The sequence below is a fragment of the Gossypium arboreum genome, chromosome 4, assembly GCF_025698485.1.
Source record: "Gossypium arboreum isolate Shixiya-1 chromosome 4, ASM2569848v2, whole genome shotgun sequence".
NCBI classification, from domain to species: domain Eukaryota; kingdom Viridiplantae; phylum Streptophyta; class Magnoliopsida; order Malvales; family Malvaceae; genus Gossypium; species Gossypium arboreum.
The window spans coordinates 14,968,207-14,984,751 of record NC_069073.1 but is presented as its reverse complement, the minus strand read 5'-3'; the positions used below and the strand labels follow the sequence as shown (position 1 = coordinate 14,984,751).

Genomic DNA, 16,545 nt, shown 5'->3' with positions numbered 1-16,545 from the left:
TTAGCCTTAACAGCATCCACACGTCTTAGTAGCCCAAGCGTATCTTCATACGATCATGCCAAAACGCCTTTGAATTCTTGAAATAACTCAATGACGTCTCGTTTTGTCTCTGTGGTGATATAGGCTCCGATCTTCACTTCTTTCTCTTCTCTTAGGCTCGCGATGTCCGTTGACCCTTTGTAAAGTAGGATCTGTTTTCATCTTGTTCTACCATCCTTAACAAATCAGGAGATAGGTTACAATCTCTGTCATCTTCAAAGTCCTGAGATCCTCCAGACACATATCTTGCTTAAAAGGAGATTCTGGGTTAGTAACAGTGTCACTCATGTTATTGATATCTGGAGACCTGTTGCATGTACGAAGGAATATTCTAAAGAATGAATAATTATTTGTATGGTATGATCATGAATGAAGAATAAAACAATATTTGAAAGTAAGTCTAAAGAACAAAAGAATTTAAGCATAATTGTCTGTACAGAATAAAAGAATATTTGCTCAAAATGATAGCAAAGATGCATTTTATTGAATAAAGATTTTGGACATAAGCCTATTTCACAAAAGGATTCTTATTGCTTCTAGGCTTAAAGTAACAAGCGTATTTTGAATATTACTCTAAATTGGCTTTAAGAAATACAAGGATCTCTTCCACAATCCTATTGTTCAAAACACCCCCAAGTACGTAAGGGCAAATGCTCCTTAAATTGTATTCCACGGTTCCTTTTTTGGATAAGTCGTTAATGTTTAGATTCTCCAACATTCCCACTGGGCATTCGATGTCTTTATAAAATTTGATTTCTTTATTGTCCATAATGTCCTGCACCAAGGCCTCAAACTCGATGCATTCTTGGATTTCATGCAACTCTTCATTGGGAACTCCTGCTACATTGGGCACGGATGGGTCGTCAAACTTCACAATCCCCATTTTAATAAATCTTTTAATTAGCTTTTTGAACGCAGTGCAATTTTCGATTGAATGCCCAATGATTCCAGCATGGTATTGGCACTGAGCATTTACGTCGTACCATTTGGGAAAAGGAGGTTGCATCTGTTCTAGGTAGAAAGGGGACACCATGTGTGCATCAAATAGGTTTTGATACAACTTTCCATACGTCATGGGTATAAGTGTGAACTGTAGCCTTTCTGTATTCGTTCTCGTATTTAATTCTTGTCTTCGGTTACCCTGATGGTTGGCAGTTACCGTCTTCGGTTGGTTTATAGTGAGTGACTTGGAATGACCTTTGCTGTACGTGCTCGTGTTGTTCACCTCATTTTCCCTCTTCCTTGGAGCTAATCTCTTGGTGCTTTCCTCCGCTTCTATTTTTTCGCACCTTATCGCATTTTCTATCATTTCACCGAGCATTACTATGTCTAAGAAACTTTTGGTTGTACTTCCCAGCATGTGATTAATAAATGGTGGTTGGACTTGTGTGGCAACTTCCCTTCACCTTTGGGTATACTGCCCAAAGCTTTCGTTTTTTTTTCTCTCCATATTTTGCAAGGTGATTCTGTCAGGGGCCACGTCTGTCACATGACTATACTGTTTCATGAAGGCTTGATCTAGGTCCTTTCATGAGTTGATCTTGGTACAACTCAATTGGTTGTTCCATTTGGATGCTGCCCCAACCAGATTGTCCTGGAAGCAGTGAATTAATAGCTTATCACTATTGACGTACCCAGTCATTCGTCTACAAAACATGGTAATATGAGCCTCGGGCCAGTTAGTTTCATTATACTTCTCGAACTCAGGAGTTTTAAACTTGGGGGGATGCACCAGGTCTGGAACCAAGCTCAAATCCTTATCATCGATTCCACAGTGATAATCAGCACTTTCCATCACTTTCTAATGACTTGCATCGGTCTTCCAATAGTTTCGGGAGCTTCACTCTCGCTCTTTTGGCTTCTACCATGTCATCCAGATTAGGGACTATGAGATTAGTTGGGTTATCCTTAAGATTAGAGCCTGAGCCTATTTGATAGTTGATTGGCATCGAGGCACCGGCCTGAAATTGTTGGGGCTTGATTGTAACGGATGGCCTTCGTGTACACACCTCGGGTTGTGTCTGAGCATTTTTCAGGGTAAAACTAGGGGTTAGAGAGGATCTTCATTGTTATCCCCAGCATTGACTATAGGACCCTTTCCTTTGTCTAGCCCACCAGTCAGCAGTTGTGTTAGCTGGTTCATCATGTTCCTTTGTGATTCCAGAATTTGGCCCCTCATATCTTATTGGATTTTAGCCAATTGCTCTTGCATTTGCGCTTGCATCTGTTCTTGCATCTCCTTCTACATCTATTCCAATCTTTCCAATCTTTTACCCATCGTTTTAGTTTTTCTTCGTGTATCGTAAAGATGCATACTTGGTAGATTTTTGTTGGTTTACAGATTACTAAAATGGTTTTTTAATTAGGGTCATTTTGTGAAAATCTAATACATATGATGCAATGTAGATGCATGGGATGGATACAAAAAGAAAGAGAGGCATTGATTCTGAATTCAATTCTATTAGAACAACTTTTCTAGAAAATAGATTTCTTTACATAAGACGGATTACATATGCGGCCTTTCCCTCGTACTTCAAGTGAAGACATCGATCTTTTTCTTCTTATTCGGATGTTAAAGTCAAATCTTACAAATTGTCCAAAAGATTATTTCCTTTTTGCTTGATCTGGGCCGTGACCCGATGCTCGTTAGCTTCTTTAATCCTGAATAATCTTTTTCGGCTTGAATCCTCAGACAGTGAATTATAGTCGTATATTCCTCCACAGACTATCAGCCTTCTCTCGTTGTGTTTACTCGGACTATATTCGGACGGCCGTATTATATTCCACTTTATCAAGAAATCCATTTTCCATGACAAGCTCTCTATTTAGCAACTAAACTTGAATCAACACCTCTTTTCTATGATGATGGAATGCAATAAAAAACAAAACAAAAGAAACACGTCAGTACACAAAACACAAATGACAGGCAGGGCACCTATTTGTGTGACCATTAGGGTTGGAGTGGTTCTACCTAGGGTGAGCTCTTAAGGCTCGTTATATGTGGTTTGGTTCTAAAGAAGCAGTACCTGAACCAGCAGATTCCTCAATCCTCACCCATTATAGGCTTATATAGACCGAGTTCGGTTCAAGGGAATACATTTCCCTATGGCTTTACGGAGATGAAAATCTCATGAAGACATAGGTACAGATGTGTCCCGGAAGCGATTCGCTATTCTATGCGGAGGTGAAAACCTCACGAAGAACTAGTTTCTCACTCCCACTTAAAAAGGTAGATCGAACGGTAATACAATGCAATATGCGAAAACACCTAAAGATCGAACCAATAAAGCACATATTACAACAAAAAAAAAAGAAATAACGAATGAAATGCAATGAAAGGATCGTATTTTAAAATGAATTTTTCAATTTTCAACGAAAAGATAGAAATTAATCAATTTACGACTTGACTCTTTTATTTTCCCAGTAGAGTCGCCAAGCTGTCAAAACCATTTTTTTGAAAAAGGGGTTGACTTTATTTTAAAAATGAAAATGAAAATGGGAGTCGCCACCAACCCTTTTTATTTAGGTGTGATCGGATCACCTGGTAATTTAATAATTTTAACAAAAGTTTAAATTTATTAAAACGATGATTTTTGGTCGACAAAATTCAGAAAACAGGTTCGGGAGTCGATTACGCACGAGGAAGGGTTAGTACCCCCGATACGCCCAAAATTGGTACCTAGTTGATTAATTAATGTCTTAGTGTCGAAAATTAAAAATTTGAAAAGATTTTTAAAAATATGATCCTTTGTTAAAATATTATTTAATTGAAAAATTCATGAAAAGGGTATATTTCACGTTAATTGAGAAAAAGAATTACGTCCCGTAAGTTAGGACGCAATGTCTTAAATTCCCGATATGCAAATAAATGCCGAAAAATTTATTCATTTTAAAAGATTTTCAATTATCTCAGTTTTAGAAAGAAATCATATTTTGTAAGTTAGAACACGATCTTTTCTTAATTCCCGAGAATATTTAAAATTCATGCTTTAAAAACATTCGTTTATTCGGAATCATCGAAAAGATCGAAACCCCGTAAGTTAGGGAACGACCATTCGAATTCTAAAATACGAATGATTACTTATTTTAAAAGAACGAGATTTCATCTATCGAATAAAGATTAAGGTAACACGATGTTTTAGTAAAATGTGGGAAATAAATCATGGTATTAACATGCATAACGGAATAATAATAAACACGTAATGTGAACGACAATGATAAGGACAAAAATACAATAAAATAAAGAAATAAGATATATATATATATATATATATATATATATATATATATATATATATATATATAAAAGAACAATAGAACATATTAGTAAACCAATGAATAAATTAGTAAACCAATGAATAAATAAATAATAGGTAAAATAGTTTAAAAATGATAATAATGATAATAATATTAATATAAATAATAAATAATCTATAGTTTGAAAGGAGATAGATAAATAAATAACAAAATGATAAATATATATTTAAAAAAATACTAGGTAAATAAACGAAAAGAAATTTAATAATAATGTAAAAATTAATTTGTTTAATAATAAGATAATGGTAATAAGTTATTAAATATAATGAGGAAAATATAATAATAATAATAATAATAATAATAATAATAATAATAATAGTAAAAAAATAAGAGTAATAATAATAATAATAATAATAATAATAATAATAATAATAATAATAACAATAGTAATAATAATGTTAATTAATTAATTTTAATAATAAAATAGCAAAAATAACTAAAAAGGACTAAATCGGACTTAAAACGGAAGTTCTGGGCAAATCCGAAATAAGTAAGAAAAGGAAAGGACCACATTGAATGCGCTGCTAACAAGGAATGACCAAAATGGGAAATAATCCCCCTCCAAAACGCACAGTTTTAATGTGGACCAAGATGAAAAAGACGCGAAAGTTACGGGGCAAAATTACAAAGCCAAAAGAAATGAATAGGATTTAATTAAGAATAGGCGAAAAAGCAGAAGGACCCATAAGGCAAATAGACCATCCGGTCAAAAACACGCAGACCCTAATTGGAGCGGGTCGGATAGATCCGTTTCACACCAAAATGACATCGTTTTTGGGGCGTTTCAGGCTATCCCAAAACGGCACTATTTTGGTTCCTTATTTAAACCCCCAAAATTTTTTTTCCATTACAACCTTCCTTTAAAAAAAAAACAAAAACTCCTTTCTTTTTCTCTCTCAACCCTTCTCCCCTCCGGCCATGGTTCCGGCGTCGGACCATCATGGCAGTGCACGGTCACCGATCATCAACTTCTTGCTTGTCCACGGTGGTAGAAAAAATAAAAAAGCCATTTTATCATTTTGACCCCCCTGAACATAGATCCGATGCCAAAATTTCTGAAATCCCCACCCAAAAGGTTAAAAACCTTTCGATTTTGGCCACTTTTCATCGGAAGTGGCTACCTTGGCCGTTCCCGGTGACGGAGCTCTATGGTTTAGTTCTCTCTAAACCTTTCCTTTTTTTGTTTCTTTATTTAATATTATTTTATTTTCGAAAAAAAAGAAAAAAAAGAATAAAAGAAAATTGAAATAACAAAAGAATCACCTTTAGCAAATTGCTTCTGTTTTTTTATTAATATTTCTCCGTAAAAATCATACAAAATGTGTTTGTGGCTTTTTATAGCCGGAATTTTTTTACAATTTTGTTTGTTTTTTTTTTTGCTTTGTTTTTTTTTCTCTATGCTGTTGTCATTGCAGGTACGGAGGCCAGCTATGGAGGTACGGAGGTTGACGTGGAGAGGTGGTGGCGTGCGGGGGCCGGAGGCACGCGTGGAAGGAGCGGCGGCGTAAAGAGGCTAGGGTTTCTGCCTCCCTTTTTGTTTGCTGGAAATGGTTTAGTTTTGGGCCCTTTTGGGTTGCTAGGGTTTTAATCTTGTTGGGCTTGGGTTTTTGGTTTGTAGATTGGGTAGTGTTTTGTAATGGACTGTTAATTTTTTGGACATTTTATTTATTTAGTTTAGGTTTTTGTTTTATTTCGGGCCCGGGCCAAAATTGGCCTATTACACCATGGCCGTGGGAAAACTGGAGAGGTTACTGACTTGGGTCACACGGCCAACCACACACCCATATACCAGCTCGTGTGCCGCACACGGCCAGTAGACACGCCTATGTGTCTAGGCCGTGTCAAAACTGTAGGGTATACTGACTTAATTGGTGTCTAGGCCAGTAGACACGCACATGGTGTGCAGGGTTGGATGGAGTTGGTGTGTTGAGGCTAGTGGGTAGGACTCTGTTATTCTATTCTATTCGACATGTTATATTTGAGATGGGTTAAGGACTTCTGATTCTGTATCTGAGTGGGCTAAGGTCCACACCAATTCTTAAAGGGCTCAGGTCCGAACTATATGTAAATATATGACTAATTTTGGATATTGTGCTGTGTGTATATTTTTCTATGGGGATTACACATTGAGTTTGTAAAAACTCACCCTTTTCTGTTTAATGACGGATTGGTGCAGTGGAGGACTCGATAGTGACCACTACTTCTGCCTCACGATAAATTTACGGTTTTATGCTTATCATGGTTTTAATTTTTATTTGGGGAATTTTGACTTAATTATGGCCATTACAGGTTTTTGTTTAAATTTGGGTTTTGCAACATTTTATGGTTTTACTGCTAGTAGTAGGAAGACTTTGGTTTTTAAAATAAACAAATGTTTTATAAAAATATTCACGACCACTCAACAGTGTCGAAAGCTTCCGCGAGGTTAACGTTTTGACGATTAATAGAACCAGTGTTAAGATAATGAAGTGTTTTAAAACGGGAAATAAGGTGAGAGCAACGATACAATTTCAAAAGCACTGTCATATGACATAGCTAGATTCAACCATAACATTCAGGCCGAGTTTGGGGTGTTACAGTATTATCGAGCCAAAACTCTACTTTTTCGGGATCATCATCTATCCTAGCTCGAAACTCTTCGACTCCTTGCTTCCGAATCTTATAAACTGGAGCTCTATTTAGTCTCACGAAATCCATACCTTGGGGTGTTACGAGGATAGGTTGAGGAATAGGTGGGGGTGGAGGGGGTTGAGCGTTTGGGTTCGTTCAAACGAACTCCATATACCAGGATTCATCATATGGAGAAAGGCTTCCCTAGCCTCATCTCCTCCTCCCTGACTCACAGTCACGGGTCTACTCTCAACTGGCGTTGCCCCTTAAGCGGGAGCTGGCGCATTATTTCTTACATCATAAGCTTCAGCTCGATTAGGATTCATTTCTATATGAAAACACAATTTAAAAAGGTCAAGAGTCGTCACACTATCATAATTCATTTATGGCATGTACAGCTAGACTCATACACATGTTACGTTAATCCAAGAATCGACTAAACTGTAGCTCTGATAACACTAAATGTAACACCCCTTACCCATATCCTACGTCGGGACAGGGTTTGAGGCATTATCAGAATTAAACGCAAACAAACATACAAAATCGAGTCACAAAATTTCGTTCAAATTAAATTCGTTCATACATATGCATGTCGCCCCTTATATGGGCCTACGAGGCCAAAACATACATCAAGAGTGGTTCGGGAACAAACCAAGAACTTTAGAAAACTTTAGGAAAAACTTAGAAAGTTTTCATGAAACAGGGTCACATGCCCGTGTGGGTAGGCTGTATGGTTACACATGCTCGTGTGGCTTGGGACACGACCGTGTCCTTAGCCCGTATAATTCTCTATTTATGACGTCATCAATGCAATTAGGGTCACACGACCAAGTCACACACCCGTGTGCTTAGGCCGTGTGGAGAACTAAATTCCAAAAATTAAGTGCAGACTTCACATGGCCAAGGCACACGCCCATGTCCTATAGCCGAGTCCTTCACACGGTTGAGACACACAGCCATGTCTCTGCCCGTGTGTTTACCACTAAGCATTATATTTTGTATTTAATAGGGTACAGGGGACACACAACAGGATCACACACCCATGGGGCAGACCGTGTGTCACACATGGTCCAGACACACGTCCGTGTGCCTACCCTTGTGGACAACTTTGAGGCTATTTTCCAAACTTTTTGTCACCCTCAATAACACAAGCACACTTTTATATGTATCACCATGTCATCCTACATGGCATAAATGAGCACTTACACATTCATAAATATGGCTCATACATAATAACTTTATATTTTTTTAGACCAAGTTTACCAAATCACATGCAATATGAAAAATCATTTTAATTCCATTTTACACATTCATGTCTTAGTTGTTATTATGTCATTTACTCACAATTCCATCATCAAGCATTCATGATCATATCCATAATTCATCCATGCCAAATGAATTTAACCACAACATGGGTGACCATAGCACATGTATGCATGTATGAATAGGATTACATCCCCATAATTAATATGGGTCATATCTCATGGCCAAATACAAAATGAATCACCAAATCATTATAAGCCAACACATTTGGCTACACAAATATGATATATAACAAAAAGACCAAGTCCCTATACATGCCATACTCAAAATACTTAAATTCACTATACCCAAAAGATTAGTTTGATAGTGTGAATTGAGCTCTGACTTCCTTCGATCCCCGAGCTAGCTTGACGACAATGAAAAAAAAGAAAGGGAGTAAGCATAAAGCTTAGTAAGCTTGCATGTAAATAATTAACAACATTAACCATGCAATATTATACGTATAACACAATAATATACTTATCAAAATGTCATCAAGTATCATAGATACATCTTAAGTCATGCCATTTACATAATCTACAATAAACTCATGATCATAGTTCATTCATTCGCTTCTTCCGAGGTTTTATCGATTTATAATCTCAATATTTATGAGCTTGGTGTACGTACTTGTACCCTTTCAACATGATCATACCTTGTCATCTCATTAACATAGTCATTGAATTACCAGTTGAACCACTTGGAATACTAAAGGATACTCGGGAGCTCTCATATACATGGTAGGATGCCAATGCCATATCTTAGATATGTCTTACATGAGATCACATATCGATGCCAATGCCATGTCTCAGACATGGTCTTATATGGGATCGTAGGTCGATGCGAATGCCATGTCCCAGACATGGTCTTACATGGGATCACACATCGATGCCGGTAGCCTAGCTATGGTCTTACACAATATTACATATCGATGCCAAAGCCATGTCCCAGACATGGTTTTACATGGGATCGTACATAACCCTAATGTCATGACATTTGTATCCTAACTATTCCTAAGGTTCAACCGAGATTTTGAGGTATTGAACTCATCGAATTATCGTCGAGTCATCGTTAATTAAATCCGTAAAGACAATTAATCAATTCATGCAATATTGAAGCATTAAATACATAATAATGTAACGTTGCATTATTTACACACAAACTTACCGCGGTACTCAAAATATGGCTACTATTTAATTTAGTCCACAACCTTCCTCTTTTCTCAATTTACGGTCGAACTCTCTTTTTTTTTATTGAGTTTGACAGTTGAAGCAACCCTAGCTATGGAACCCTTGAGATTTTTGGCCAAGGTAGGAGAAGATGGACACAATTTTGACTTATTTTTCCCTTTTTATTCTTTTATTAACCAAATGACAAAAATGCCCTTAAGGCTTTTCTTTCAAATTTTTCCTATTCATGCCCATTTTTGTCCATAAAAATAGAAATTGGAAAAATTGCTATTTAAGGACCTCTAATTAATAATCCATGGCAATTTCATGCCTAAAGCTTCTAGAACTCACATTTTGCAACCTTTGCAATTTAGTTCTAAATATCAAATTGAACACTTTATCAATAGAATTTCTTCATGAAACTTTCATACAAGCAGGCAACCATATCATAGACCTCACGAGAATCATAAAATAATTATCTCTACTTCAAATTTGTGGTCTCAAAATCAATGTTCCGATTAAGCCCTAATTCCGGAATAATTATCTCTACTTCAAATTTGTGGTCTCAAAATCAATGTTCCGATTAAGCCCTAATTCCAGATGTTACAATTTATTTTAAAACAAGTCACATACTAGGTTTGATGCAAAATTTGCAAAATAATAAAAATGGTGCGAAAGAAGCGATTTGAACTTGGGTTTCAAAAAGCGTTTCACTAACACTTATCCAGCAAACTAATATCTCATTTATTTCCTAAAAATGCATAGATAATCTCAAGAATTAGAGCATGATGAAGGCTGTAAGTCTTATTTAGGGACTTTCTACCACTCAATATTTTAAAAACATGTAAGGTTTTTTAATGTCTAGTTTCAATCATGAATAATCAATAGATGCATGGCAAGTACATATGGTGTTCTCCTTAATCTATATGGCTTACTTATCTCATATATGTATGAACATGCATTCGTATTAATATCATTACCATCATTCTTATCTCATAAAATTAAATGACTCTGACCAGTTAGAGTTTCCATGGCTCCATCCTAGAAAAATAAAAATTGAAAAATTACAAAATTCACACCAAGCATACTTTGGGTCTTGAATTTTGCTACCATAGACTTCTGTTGCGGTAGAGGTTCACGATTTTGTCATCATTGTCACTTCGTTTCCTTTTGCATGTCGCCAGCCACCGCTGCTAGATCACTATCGGCCATTGTTGGTTTGCTTGGGTCAAGTTTGCGTTCTCTCGATCGGTTTGGATGTGTCTCATTTTTTTGGGTTTTGTTAAGAAAAATTAGGTTACAAAATTTATATTTTCGTCCCTGCTCACATGTTTTATTCTAAATAAATAATAAAATAAAACCCTGCATGGAGATGATAGTCCATGATCTAAAATATACATGTCCGGGATAATAATAAATTACATTTAAATTTCTAGAAATCACAACTTTGGAAAAATTACTTTATCATCCATAATAATAAAATAATAAAATATTACAATACATTTATTCGCATACATTCCCTCAAATATAATCATACATAAAGAATAGAGAGAATTTCGGTCTCGGTTTACACATAAACATAACATAACCTAGCTCTGATACCAATTGATGGAAAAAATTGATTCGAAAATGATTTTCTTGCACAGCGAAAAATAAGAATTTTGAAAACCGACTTGATTTGTAATTTTTGTAACAATAAACCTTAAACTAAAATCGCAACTATGTTTTCGGATAAGCAGATCTTTACGTTCTCAGCTTTCAACCAAATGATCTTTTCTACTATTCTCGTACCACAAATTGCTTTGAAGTGTGGACTCGAACGATTTGAATCAAACACAAAACTAAAATACTTTTCATTTTTTTAGTTAAAAACAAAAATTCTCTTCTCAAATAGAAACCGGCAAAATCATTATTCCAAAAAATATATTTAATTATTAAAGAATAAAAGTCTCTCTATTTTCGAGCAGAATAACGATATTTGAAACTCGTTTTAATAGTTATACTATTGTCATCATTTATAGGAAAAGAAGGTAGAACCATTGTCGAATTAGAAAAATTTATGTCAACTAGAAAAATAAAAATCCTAGTTCAACTAGGTTGTAGGGAACAACAACCTTAGTTAATTATACTAGGGTTTGCTGTTCCCCCGCTTTACATAAGGGATTTTGGGCCTCTTCTCTTATCGTGTATAATTATAAATACTTCTCGGGCTTTTAACCCAATAATTTATAATTTGATCCAACCTAATATTTGTTTTTCTATTTCCCAATAAATAAACTTCAATATATTTTCAATTAAATAATTCTCAACTCAATTATAATTCTGTTAAAATCATGACGAATTTATCGTAAAATAGTCTATATGAAAATAAATTTAATATTTCTACATTCAACGATTCACTACAACCAAATGATTTATTTCCATTTTTTGTGGCGCCCCAAACTCGACTTGGATGGACCGACCCATATCTGGAACATCACATTAGCCACTTATATGACTCTCCTTACCAACAACCAAACACACCAGAAACCACCATCACACAAAGCAAGTACAAGCTTAATTGAAAATATACAAACGTGCAAAAGCCTAAAGCATTCTTCGTTGAACATAATGCAACAAAAATAATTACAAGGGTAAAAACATCATTTTACAAAATGTAGGCAAAATACTCATAATTCATTAAATTAGTCCAACAAGTGCCTTGGGCATTTTATTTTAAACCATATTTGCAAAATTTAGTTCCAAACAACAATTAAAACTCATTCAATTTCAAAATGAGGATTAAGGACTAAAGCGTAAATTACACAAAATATCCAGAAAAATATTTTTAAGAAATTAAATATAACATTTTGTAATTCAAATTTGAAAGCATTTCATGGTGTTTAAGTCCTTCAATTTCATTGTATAAAAATCAGGACTTAATTGCAATATTAACAAAACATGCCCAGTTCACTCATCAGCTTATGTTAAGATGACGCGAAAAATCACGTCTTGAAGTTGCCTGGAAGGGAAATCTCGTTCCAACGATATGATAATAGTGTCCCTACGACAAGTCCTCGTCACAACGTCATTGAGGATCGTCATGACTGCACTGTGCAATATATTGCAGAAAATTTGCAACATTAGCATAAAATACTTTAACACTCATATACAAATTCGCTTTCGTGATTTCAAGCCAAAATGCCTATTCTAAGATGTCATATGGCATACATAGATCATATAAATCATGCTCAATCACCCAAGATCAGACATTAACATAATTTCGCATCCAATTTAATCACCTACTCTAACATGCTTTTCTAAAGTCCCAATTCAATTACTCAACATACCAAATTTGCATATAAGGAAATTTCAAGTGCATTATAGGTACATACCTTGCCATTTGGTCACTTTGTATTTCTCTAAATATTCAGCAAGTATTTTAAGTATCAAAAGCCACAAAATATTAAGGCACATGCATGTTATTCAACATATAGCCTAGTCATACATCTAGCATCATTCATGTAGCAATTCAAGCAAAATAAAACATCTAAAAACCAGTTATAAAAGTCCTTAAATAGTCTATAGAAAGTCCATCACAGACCAAATCAAAAACTAAAGTATAGTCCCTCGAAATAAACCCACATTGACATCCCTTATTAACAAAGTAACCACCTCACATGCACAAACAAGATGATTTGCCTTGGGATCACAAGCTTTCTCACTTCACCACTCCACTCAAGCTATTTCCTTGCAAAAATAAACACAAAAGAGTTTGAGCTTTAACAAGCTCAGTAAGTGTTCAAGATGCTACAACAAACCACAAAAACAAGAGTTAAAAGCAAGCATGCCAAAAAAATTTATCACTTAGTATCTTCAAATATCATATCATGTTGATACATTGTCAACTTGTGAATATAAAAATGTATACAAATACCTCTCATTAGATACTCATAGTTCCATCACACCATGACTCAAAAAAGCCTACATGTCCCAAGTAAGTGTAACATCAAGCTAACACTCTTCAACACATCAAGATATCCTGATGAATGGAGAAATGCTCTACATTCCCTTATCCCTCCAAACATGTCCCAATAACAAAGCATATAAATGAGTACTCAAATCCTATAGCATGCTAACTATATCCACTGTTTTCAAAATTTTACAAGGCAAATATATCCCTTTCACTCATTCATTTTCTGGTTTATGCACACTTACACATGTCATACTTATCATGATCAAACATTTATCACATATTTACATAATGCACTTCAAGTGAAAACACTTTGCTCATTGAGCCAAATACACCTTCATATCAGATGTGTGTGCATTAAACCAGCTGTTCAAATCATGTTCAGACATATACTCAAGAAATATAATCATACTACACGCTTTAGCATATCACAACTCATGTAAGCATTATTTGTAAAATATCAAGCTCAAGTAAGAACACTTACTCTTGGGAATTAGATTAGGTGATTAGACCACCTAATACCCCTTTTAACTTACTGATTTTATCATTAATCATAGTGCATTGGACCATTCACCTTGACCAAGCTTTGCTTCAAAGCCAAAACTCAAATAATCTTTTGTTTGCCTTTGTCCTTACTTGTAGAGGCTTCCAATCGAGTTGAAACTTTACTTGCAAATCAAAAATAGTACAAAGGCATTATAAACAACAGCAAACACAACTAAATCAGTCCAAAATCACAGTCTTTCATTCACAATACTAAAAATTAGCTAGTTTTGTGGAAATAGATGTTTAGCTACTCGAATCTCATTTCTAAGCATAAAATTTTATTTCATAAATGCTAAATGTCATCTAATGACAGATATAAACCATCAATTTTATCTAATTATATAGATCTAATTTTTTCTAGAAAAATCAAGCTTATATGAATATTTGAAAGACGAAAATGTTCAATTTGTTTAAATTACTTAAGGATTTGTTAAATCAAGTTCAAATACCTTTTAATTAGATCATAATAAGTTAGAAATCACTTTAAAGTAGTAGCTTAGCTTTGTACTATGAGATCTATCATATTCAAGCTAAAAATTGGTTTAAAATCAGTTGATCTATTGAAATCTTGATTAAATCAATTAAAACTCGAATTAAAATAACAACATACTTATCGTAATCGTAAAAAGTCAAAATGTTACCTTGATTTGACGAAAATGGTGAGTTTAAGATCAAATTCGGGCTAGAATGTATGAAGAACAATAAAGGAATTGAAGAAGAAAACTTGATTATTCTTCGAAATTGAAAGAGGAATTTGTGTTTAGAAAACTTAAGAATAAAAAAGGATGAACCAATTCAGAGAGAAAAGCTTTAATTTGGTTTTTGGGAAATTTTTGAATGAAATGTGAAAATGAAAGGGAAGAGACGATGGGGGTTGCTAAAATAGGCAACCAATTTTCAAAAGTTGGGTCCTTGCCCATTTAACCTTCTCCAATTTCTTTCCCCTTTCAAATAGGTCTTTATTTTCAATTTAAATTCATTTTCTAAATTATTTTTAAATTCAATCTTGTTTTAAAAATTCATTTTAGCCAAATTAATTCTACACTTAATCTTAATTTCTATACCTTAATTTATAATTCTAATTATTTTCATATTTTATTATATTTATTCCTATTTATTTTAATTATCTAATCTGATTACAATTTTTGATTCACTAATTCTCGATTTTCTAAGCCAATTCTACTAACTCGATTTTTGGGATGTGACATTTTCGAACTTCATTTAATTCGAAAAACATAGATTTCTTTTCAACTCATTTTCATTTTTCTTTTTCATTTTGGAGAAAATTGCATTCATTTCCAAATGATTTTATTTCTCCATTTTCTTTTTCATTTTGTAGAAAACCTGAATCATTTTCAAATGTTTCCTATTACTCTATTTCACCATCTCTATTCATTTATGTTCATTTGATTCAACATGTAATTCATTTCTGGTTTCGACGAGCTAGTGGAAGCACCTATAGGACATATGCAATTGAGGCTCAAATGATTTATAATTAAAATTTACCTTTTTGCCTATTAATTATAAAATTATTTAGTCAGGAAGTCATTCCACTATAGTATCATGATTGAGCTCTCCCTAACAGGATACCATTACGAAAGCAACTCGATCAATACTCATCCAATGACCTTGTCATAAGTGTGTTACCCTCATAGGATATTCTTAACCTCTTTGGGATAATATTCATTCTCCAAATATGATCCTATTTTGTCTCATGGTAACCATTACATATTTCTTAATGAAAAGCCAGTTATTATCAAATAGTAATCAAGTCATCCATTACAAAGACGAAAAACCCATGACAATGTTTACTTTTCATCAACCATGTAATTCTAATGAGAGGATATCATTTACCCATGTCTTGAGCTATGAATTCCACTATTGTGAATAACCTTACATACTGCAGAAGTTGGACACCCAACACACTAGCTTTCAAATCCTTATCTTTTCGAACTCAGGCTTTTAATTACATAAAGTGTACGAATCACATATACATAGTCCTGCATCCACTTAGGATTTAGGTATGCCACGCTATGAATGTCACAAGTGAATAAATCCATAAATAGATTCAGGATCTATTCTTCTTAGGTCCAATCTGATATACTGCTACTCTAGTTAGTCACATCCATGTCTCTATCTTATGGGAGTCATTTGCTCCAATGCCCAAGACAAAGCATTTCCCCAATTGGACTTGATAAATGACATATTAGTCTTTCAATCAGTTTGTTCATTTCCAATTACACTAAGGGCATGTTTAGGTTCATCTACTAAGATAAGTTGTCTTTCTGCATTATGATCTGACTACGTAATATCACTTAGTATTAGTTTAAACGTTGACAACCAATGAGTAACATTTTATTCTATTTTTATTTGCGTACAGACACTATATGAGGATAATCATACAAAGTATATTAATGTAATCAATGAATTTTCTTATTAACTAATCTGTTTTAAAAAAATTACAAGTTTATAATAAACAAATATAATAAAACCAGGGCACTAGATCCAACAGGATATAGTTGGCATGCCATAGGATTGGATTGTGCATAATTTCATGCGCTTATGTGCTAGGATGTACCTCGTGTGCCAGGATGCACTTTATGCGTCAAT

The 16,545-nt window shown here is 34.3% G+C and overlaps 1 long non-coding RNA gene across 2 annotated transcripts; it reads right to left on the bottom strand.

Annotated features, from left to right (window-relative positions):
- Nucleotides 1-12,856: 12,856 nt before the first annotated feature.
- LOC108460973 (uncharacterized) lies at nt 12,857-14,874 on the bottom strand. 2 transcript variants are annotated; one of them, XR_008281243.1, is made up of 3 exons: nt 14,577-14,874; nt 13,874-14,057; nt 12,857-13,166 (listed from the first exon to the last, which is right to left on the bottom strand). It is a non-coding gene; the product is annotated as an uncharacterized LOC108460973 (long non-coding RNA). The 2 variants fall into 2 exon arrangements; XR_001867699.2 differs by having other exon boundaries at nt 13,874-14,052.
- Between the last annotated feature and the right edge of the window lie 1,671 nt (nt 14,875-16,545).